Below are 10000 nucleotides of genomic sequence, written 5' to 3'. Positions count from 1 at the left end.
GATCAATGTCTGGTGTTCCCCACAGTTGTGTGATTGACAAAAATAGGTCTTGACGCAGCACCCATTCAGTATTGTCATGAAATTGTCTAGATGCTTTATCTGCTAGAATGTTACTTTTCCCTGGCACATGGCTAGCACTAACCCATATCTCTCTGCATACACCAGAGCCAGATTTTCTTAGTTAATCTGTCACACTGCAGAGACTGCATTCCTCCCATGGAATTTAAGTATGCTACGGTTGTAGTATTGTCTGATCTGAGGCGAACATGAACTTTTGAGACATGTTTGCAAAAACTTTTAAGTGCTATGAAGATTGCCAGTAACTCTAAATAGTTGATATGGTGGCATGCCTCAGCCTTAGTCCACTGACCACCTATGCACTGGTGGTCAAGGACTGCTCCCCAACCTGGTGTCGATGCATCAGTTGTAATGGTAATATCAAGGTTCCCATGTGTTACATGATTGGTAGCACTTTCAATATTTTCACACCACCAATTAAGCTCTGCAATAGCATCTGAGGACAATTGGAGTTTGGACGAAAAGTTCCCTTTACTTTGTTTGAGGGCACAACTTTTGTCTCGTTCCAACCCTGTATAAAACAAGGGCCCAGCTCCACCCCAGGAAAATTAGACACAATAGTACCTATAGCCTCAGCGAACTCTTGGACAGTCACCTCTGGTTTAGTCAGCAGTTTCTCATATGCAGTCTTAAGCTTTTGGGCTTTTTCAAGTGTAGGTCGCACAAGCATTTGGATAGAATCAAGAATGAAACCAAGGAAAGTTATCATTTGAACTGGCACTAAAACTGACTTATCAGGGTGAATCAAGAACCCCTTATTTTGTGAGAAGGGACATAGTGTCGCTTACATTTGAAAGACACTCATCTGTGGTGTCTCCTTGCAAGTATTGGTCATCAATATACCCAACATTATCATGCCCAGCTCTTCTAAGGGTAGCATATACTGGTTTAAGTATTTTGGTAAAGCAACGTGGGGCAGAAGATAGGCCTTTAGGCAAGCAGGTAAACTGAAACAATTTTCCTCTCCATGATAATGTGAGAAATTTTTGGTGTGATTGGTGTATTGGAACAGAATAGTAAGCGTCCTTGAGGTCTACTGAGGCCATGTAACAGCCTGGCTTCATGAATTTTACAGCAGACTGCAGGGATTCTATCTAAAAATGATGTTTGGACACATTTTCCTTGAAGCACTTTCGATTGAGTATCTTTCTTTCGACGAAGAAAAATGTTAGGAATAAATTCTCCATTCTCATGTTGGGATTCGAGCAAAATAGCAATTTAACTATCTCTTGATCAACAATGTCACATTCTTGTGCATTAAAACTGATTTCCCACAGTAAGTGGGTTTGGTGCGGTCCAACACTACCAATAAATTCAAATTTGTAACCCTTTACGGCTTGTAAAACATAGCTATCACTTGTAATAGTTTCCCAAGCCGAGAAAAAGTGCTGCAATCGGCCTGCAATTTTAAGTTCAACATGTTGTGAACATACCTCATTAGAGGAATTGTTGACCTCAGGTCCAATGTTCCTGGGCTTGTTTGTTTTTCGCATTCTTCCGATAACTCTTTCCTTGATAGGTGCCACCGGCTTGTGCCGATGGCCTTGACCCAAAAAAATTAGGCCGTTTTGATGAGTGATATCGGGCGTTTCTGCCATATCCAAAGGAGGCCCGACTTTTGTACCCGAAGGCATTTGCGTTCGAGGTACGGGAATGAGGAACTTTCTTTCCCACTCGATTAACCTCGGTGAAGTCCTTGACCTGCTTGGGTAACTCATCGCCAAAGAGAAAAGAAGTGGGTTCGATTGAGCTCAAACACAAGTGCTTGTAATCATCATGAAGATCTGGTTTGATCATTTCTTTATGACGCATGTTTATCTCTTTGTTGGCATTCGCAAGCATTGCGATGCTGTCCGATAAGCTTGAATCAAATCTCTTCCCTCGGGAATTTAGTCAAGGCATCCAAGAACCGTGTTTGTCGCTAAAACGACACCAGTAATCCCCTTCACCAAAGAGGTTTGGACTTTTTGCATGCAAAGATCTTGTGATCTTATATTCGCACTCAAGTTGTCCCATATGAGCTGATTAACTTTCACTTTAGTGAGTGCCTCACACTTTTGAGGACATGCTATTCGATTCATTTTTCATTTTTCCTACAGCTTGTCATGGGCCATTCCTTTAGTCAGCAAGCTGTTGACAATAACCGAGAGATTGATGTCAATTGGGTCCCCAACCTGATCTGCTTTTAGATCTTGTTTGATGCTGTCTAGAACATCACTTTTGGGATCCTCATTAGAGGCTTTTCCCGTTTTCTCTCTGGCGCCCTTTTCCCTGCTGTCAAGCAAGAATTCGATACTTGGATTTTCCCGGTCTCTTTGCTTCCCACTTGTTGGCTCTTCTGGGTCACTGATTTCGGGATCTGACTCCACTGTATCAAGCAAATTGCTCTCAAATGTGTCCACCATGTTAGAAAAGCAATCCTTAATCGCTTTAGTGAGAGAACTGCGCATAGTGGTAAAGCCGCTCTCAATTGACGTTTGAGGGGACAACAACTGGTCATTAGAGCACGTTGTGTCGGAGGCGGGAATCAGAGATGTCCCGCTGGTTTGTCTTCTGCCCGTAGCACTTTCACCATCCAAACTATGGGTTCTCGCATGCTCGAAGACACTTCTTCCATCCTCTGATGAGTCCAAAGATTTGTCCTTTGATTTTTGCCCGTGACTTGGCTTGTTAACGTCCACAGAACACTCAAAGAGTCCGCTCGCAATGAAGGGGACAACGCAATGAGTTCACGCAGGCGCAATGCTATCTCATGTGATCTCTCATTGCAGTGACAAGGTAGAATTAAAGAAGTTCCTTGTCCTCTTTGTAATACTACCATATGTGACCCTTCACGCAAAAAGGGGGCTTATGGATTTCACTGAAAACCGTGAAATTTTTTCACGGTCACGGTGCGTGAAATTCATTTTTCACGCCGTGAAATTCAATTTTCACTCTTGGCGTGAAACTAGTCACGCCGTGAAATTAAGGGGAAAATTTCACGCCGTGAAATCGGGAGTGAAAAATTAATATTCACGGCGTGAAACAAGGGTAAAATTTCACGCCGTGAAATTGGGAGTGAAAATTAATAATATTCACGCCGTGAAATTGATCAGATTGCTCAGAAATCAGTCACACCATAATAGTCTACTGGCACTCAGGACAAAAAGAATGCCTGATTGCAGGGTACGAGAAATCTGTGAAAGCTGATTCATAGCTGATCAACGCCAAGAAGAGGAAGAATTTTCATTCCTGAATATTCACGCCTGGAAAATGTCACATTGTAAAGAAATTTCTGATGACCACCTAATTGTTATAAAGCTCAGGAAAAAGTAAATTCTACCCCCTGAAAGCGACAAAGAATTGCAAAATCGGTTATTTTGCTGGTGACTTTCTCATACATTTTCACTGGTTTGTTGACATGACTGAAACAGATCAAGTGAAATACTAATCTTTTTGGGACGACATGTATATTATTCAGGGGGATTATTATGGAAATGTTTACCGAAATTGTCCGAGTATTGATCTTTGTAATTATCAGTGACTTACCGCTTTTAGTGCATTTCTCTTGCCGTGCCGTGCAAATTTTTTTTTTCGATGTAACGAAGGCTCAACTAATCGTGCAGTATCCCACTTTCTTTGTTAGTTCAGCGACTGGCATTCCTCACGCAATCGCTAAAATTTGCGATCATTGCTTCAGACGCACTGTAAACTTTACTACTTAAATCAGGGGCACCCAACGAGAATATAGCTCAAAACCACTTAAACATAGCATTGTCGAACGTATTTTAGTATTTGAACAGTAGATATAGGCATATTTTTAACCCCTAAAAATTTTTCATCTGTTCGGATTTCCTAGCCAAAAATCTAGTGATCCGAAAATTATAGGGATAAAAACTTGCCTTTCCGAAAATTTCAGCCAGAAAAAAGGCTCCCGAAAATTCTAGGTGACCTTTTTAGGGTAAAAATCCGTTAAAAATGGGCAATTATGCCATTTTTTAGATGTTCGAAAATCCTAGGAGAGGTAGACAAGCAAGAAATTTTACATCAAATGTTCCGAAAACTCTAGATCTCAAATCACCTTCCGAACAGATATTTTCCAAAAATTGACGTTGGGTGCCCCTGTTAAATGGTCAAGATTCTTATAAATGCTTGCACTTTTCAACTTTGTCGCAAGAGGTCTCTCAGAGTGAAATCGATACCTGCTTGATGTCAGCTAAATCGCATTTTTTTTCTGTTCTGCGCCGGGATGATGAACTAACTTTTCATCTAAACGGTGTAAAGCATTTCGGGATTCGCTGTATTTCAAGTTCGATCCCTTATCAACATAATTGTAATTTTGCCAGTTACTCTTTCCCTAAAACGCTGTAATTCCTAACAACGCTTGTTATGGTTCCTGTGAAATACAGTAATATCAGCAGTTCTTTCCTTTGACTGTCCAACCGAAGCTAATATTTATAATATGTTCACAAAGTAAATACTGGGTTTCCCAAGTAATTGTGTATTACCCAATAATGTTCCTTTTATTATCGTTTTTTGTTAAACTAACATTTACAACTGCAAAATCATTCAGCTTTGATATAAAGTTCAAATCGTTATTTGTTGCTTGTCACGATCTACTCTTCGTTACTAAACAAAACCTAGACCGTCTCGCGTGACCTCGCTTCTCTCTACTGCCTGCAGTTGGTTTTTCTCTCGAATTTTTCGCTTAACGTTAATTTCTCTCTCTTGCTCAAAAAGCTGAAGCCGACCCAATAAAAAAGACCACATTGTTTTGCAAACGTGCTCGCTGGGCAAGAAGGCAAGAACTCGGGGTGTTTTAGCAATAAAGGCGGAATGCAAGCAGTCTAATGTTTCTCTTTGTCTCCTCTGTAGAAGTTCTCTTTGTTCGTCACGCATTACCCACTAAAGTTGGGTGGCCATAGGAATGTCGACAGTCTGCTCTTGACGATTTCAGATTTTCCGACATCAAAATCATTAAAATTGAAAACTTCGAGAAAGTTCAGAATGAACAAACCTACGCTTTAATTTTATATAAACTTTATCCTACGTTCGTAGGAAAACATAAGAAGTCCTCCTCGGCTCAATAGAGAGCTTAAGAGTCGACGAAAACACCACAAAACAATAATGTCACTGGTTAAAAGAGCATAATCGTGCTGCACGTGCAGCATGGATTTTAGCAAGCATGTTTCCGGTCCTCTGCATGACGACGACTTGAAATCACAAAATTTTAGGTTATGATGACAACCCGACCATGCAACAAAGAATCTTTCATTCTCTATTTTCAGTCAGAAACTGCTCGTACCAATTTATTTTTAGGATACTTCGCCCACATTGTATGACGTGAACGAGAAGGAATAATCGCCTAAGACTTAGTATAGAGCAAAATTATCTTTTGAGGTGACGTATTCCTCGACGTCGCTGTCGTAGATCTTAAGGTTCCTAATAATAAGATATTTTGTCCTACTGTTAATGAGATACCACTAATAAGTCATGATCTCTCGCTAGGTACGCTTTGTGATGACAAGGTGTAAGATCAGCGCGAATATTCCTTTCATTATATTAATAATTATGTGGTAGCCTCCTTAATGTCTTTTTTCGATTTACTGGTAATATATGACACACCGGCGCCCATTTGCATAAGTCCGAATCAGACTGTCGGAGGCGCACTGGTCTGCTGACAACGCTTGGACTTCTTCAGTTCTCTACATTTCAGGTTTATTGTGCTTGCTATCTCTCTGGCCACATGATCTGAATTTTCCATGGTCGGAATTGGAGGAAATGCAGCAGTCACTAATCCTGAAACAAGAAATTACTTTCCTCATTACTTTTGACTCGTTCACTCCTGTTGTATCATGGCTTAAAGACTTGATAATCTGGAATGAAATTTTCAGATTGACCATTTCTGCAGACAGCTAACAAATCAGTGCAATAGCATTTTTCTCTCCCTATTGTTTCTACCTTAAGAATGTTTAAAATCTCTTCTTGAACTGAGTGTAACAAGAGTGTAGGAATCATTCTTTAGCAGGATCGACTACCATGCAATGATCAATATCTTGATTGGTCAATACTTACGGTTTATCAGTCCAATCTTGTATTGATCAAGCTTGTCTTTGCCCGCGTTGCCACTTACATTGGAACAAGCAAGTTCCTCCGCACTAAAAATCTCTTCTAAACATTTACGAATACATTTTTCCGACAATTTTTCAGCTTACTGGCTGTCTCCTTTGGCAGGTTGGAAACAATGGGGGAAATGCTTGTGTGATGTTGTGGGCGATGCGTTGGTCGGCGTTGACTGTGTATTGTTGAGCGTGGAACAGTCGGGTTGGAAAAACTGTACAGACTGTGTGATGGATGTGGCTGTCGCAGAGGACGTAGATTTGTTTATGGATTGGTTTTGCGGTAGTGATTGTGAAGAGACTGAATCGATCGGTAATTGAACGTTCGGAATGTTGTTTTTAGGGGGCTGGCTGTGTGGAGCGAAAAAGGAACAAGGCAAATTCCAGCTTCTATTGCTGCTAATTTAGCCTCAATCGCTGACATCATATTGAACATTAGATCGGTTTTTCCATGCAGGCTTTCCAAACAATCCTTCATTATCTTGACATCCTAAGAAAGAAGTGCAGTTTCGTATTATGCATGGCTCGTGAATTGTTTATAAAATTTTACCGTTTATTCACTTAGGGTGCTTTGAAAGTGCTAATAATGATGTCTGATGATCGCATGTTACACACAATCACGACCTAACATAAAAAAATACTTTTAATTCTTTTGTGTAATAAGATTTATGTATTAGCACCGGGAAGGGGGATGCGAATGGGTCGAAATCATTCCCTAACAGATTTAGGATAGCAAAGAGAGAAACGTGAAATTCCTTTTCTGTAGAGCAATTTTGTTCTTCAGCGAATATGTGCAACAGATCACTGTTACTGCCTTCTTGCAACAGGCAGAAATTGAATATTACATAAAAAACTGTCAAGTACACATAAGAATAATTTATTACTCACGCAATGCAATGTGTGTATACGTTAAAATGGAACTTTAAGACTGAGTTAACTACCTCAGAAATTTGTCCTGTGTTTGGAAGGTAATCTATGTCATTCTCCCATATTCCTCTTAAATCATCATAGTCGTCGTCCTCGTCCTCATCGTCAAGCAGCTGGAGTGCAGACGTTCGCACATGTTCAACATCGCTTGAAATGTTCACTTGGCTGCGGCGTTTCACAAAATCAGGCGGCTGTCCGGGTTGTGGTGGGTCTGCCTTCCCGTTTTTTACGCTAGTGATATTGTCAAGTTTTCGCTTGCTTACCCCTTCTTTTGCACCCCTTGTCTGGTGCTGTTTCGTGATGCCCGCCAAATCAAGGCTCGTGCTTTCTTTGGGATCTGTCTTGCCATTGGCGACGTCATCCCTTCCTGTTGGTGCAGATTGTTCTTTGACAGTTTCTTCTTGCGCTCTTAATTTTTCATTTCTTTTCAAGATGTATTCTTCGTAACACTTTGACTCAGACACATTTTCAGGGTGGGCTGATTCCTTCCTAACCAATTCTTTTAATGGTACGTTGTCTTCCGAGTCTTCTGAATCTTGTTCAGATGTTTCATTGCCTAAAATTATTCGGGTGACTCAAAGTAAAACTTTTCATCATCATATTAATACTAATACTACTACTAATAATAATACTAATACTAATAATAATAATAATAAATAATAATAATAATAAGAAGAAGAATTAGCAACTATTCACCGAAATGGTGGATATTTACAGTGTCACGAAGCGGCGAGGTAAATCACCACTAGTCACCACCACTGAGGTGAATAGTTGTTTTAGTATACACTAAAACAGTGAGATGATATAGCACAAACGGATGATTTTAACTCATTTATTCATACAAAGATTACAACGTTTTCGGGCGCAAATTCCGCGCGAATTGCTCGGAGGTAAAGAGTTAACTATTATCCTGCCAAATTGCACGGAATATCGCCTTATACTTAGCCGACGAAGCAGTAGGCCGAGTAGGCTAAAATCGAGCGATATTCCGCAAGATTGAGCATGATCATTTTATTATTCAACACATTGATGATCAAGCACAATTTTCTATGTTTATTGGAAAAAAAGCTGGTAAAACTACCATTTTTCTCTGCGACACATAAAATTACGTATCTCACAGGATATCTGTTTAGTACGCACGGCGAATATTGAGCGCGCTATGACCATATTTGGACATTGCCACAATGAGTTGAATAATAATTAACAATTATTCCTCGAGCCCGAATGGGCTCTGAGTCAATAGCCCATGAGGCCGAAGGCCGAATGGGCTATTGACTCAAATCCAACTAGTTGGTCAAAAAGATATCGAGACAAAACATCTTTCGCTAGTTAAGGCTAAACTTTAATTGTTGTTTTGGATTTCAAGGCCGGCGCTTTTCGCTACTAGTGGACTATAACAAATAGCCTACTAGTAGCGCGACCAATCAGAACGCAGCATTGATAATAGACCACTAGTTGGATTTTACTAACAAAGGATAGCCGGAGTTTGAGTAGCCAATCAGCGCGCGAGCTCAACGCTATCCACTGTTTTAGTATATGTACTAATAAACTTTATTCAAGTGTCATGTAAATTTAGCATGGTGTTGCTAATTGGGAACACCATAACATAAATAAAAGCAAATAATAAAATTTAAAAATATACGCTTAGATGTGTAATTATGTGAATTAAAAACTAATATATGTATACTATAATAATAGAAATGTAAATATTCCCTACGAGTTCAAGTCAAAGACGCCTTTCAGAGAACTTAGAGAGGCCGCAAACGCCCACAAAAGGAAAGGAGAAAAATAAAATTGACATACCTTTGGTTTTAGGTTTCCATGACTCCACGACAACAGCATCATAACGTCCCCGGCCAAATTTAACACGCACTTTTTGACCAATGTCTAATGGCCCATCTTATTTCTTGCTCAACTCCTTGCCATTTGTCCTTCGTGCGCCATTCGATAAGAACTTTCTCCTTCACCATTGTTGCTTACAAGTAGGCAGTTCGGCTGATCGATAATTATACGCGACAGAGATATTGGAATAGTGGAAAAGTCCTTCCGAGGGACTATTATTTATAGGCGTAGTTGGCGTGTCGGAATTTTTGCACTGCAAAATTGTTTCCGTTTAAAAGACCATTTTCGTGATCGACAGATGTAAACCATAGTTCTGTACGGCTCACAGACAAACTGATTCGCAAACAAGCATGAACCAACAAAAAACATTAAGCTGTACAACATCAGTAAACATGAAGCCCGTCACAATTACTTTTAAAATCAACCTCAATGAAGTAAATATCGGTTAAACATTCTTTCGTGTTCTAATAGCAGAAGTATTGCGATGATCATAGCACGCAAGGGAAACGTTCACCCCGGGACGTTCACGCCCTTTTACCGTGACCTTAACTAAAATAATGAGGGTGGCAAGAGCGTCCTGTAGCACGCAAGACAAACGTTCACGCCTATTAGCCTGACTAGAATAACGAAAAAGGTTGTATCATCATAATCTAATTGTCCTAGTAGTCATGGCTTCCCCTAAAGGTAACATTGCGCAAAGCGCACTTAAACCCTTGACACCACAAGACGATTAAGCTGTACAACATTAGTAAACATGAAGACCGTCACAATTACTTTTAAAATCAACCTCAATGAAGTAAATATCGGTTAAACATTGTTTCGTGTTCTAATGGCAGAAGTATTGAGATGATCATAGCACGCAAGGGAAACGTTTACCCCGGGACGTTCACACCCTTTTACCGTGACTTTAACTAAAATAATGAGGGTTGCAAGAGCGTCCTGTAGCACGCAAGACAAACGTTCACGCCTATTAGCCTGACTAGAATAACGAAAAAGGTTGTATCATCATAATCTGATTGTCCTAGTAGTCATGGCTTCCCCTAAAGGTAACATTG

Source organism: Montipora capricornis, chromosome 5, assembly GCF_036669925.1.
Source record: "Montipora capricornis isolate CH-2021 chromosome 5, ASM3666992v2, whole genome shotgun sequence".
NCBI lineage: Eukaryota > Metazoa > Cnidaria > Anthozoa > Scleractinia > Acroporidae > Montipora > Montipora capricornis.
This window is presented reverse-complemented; position numbering follows the sequence as displayed.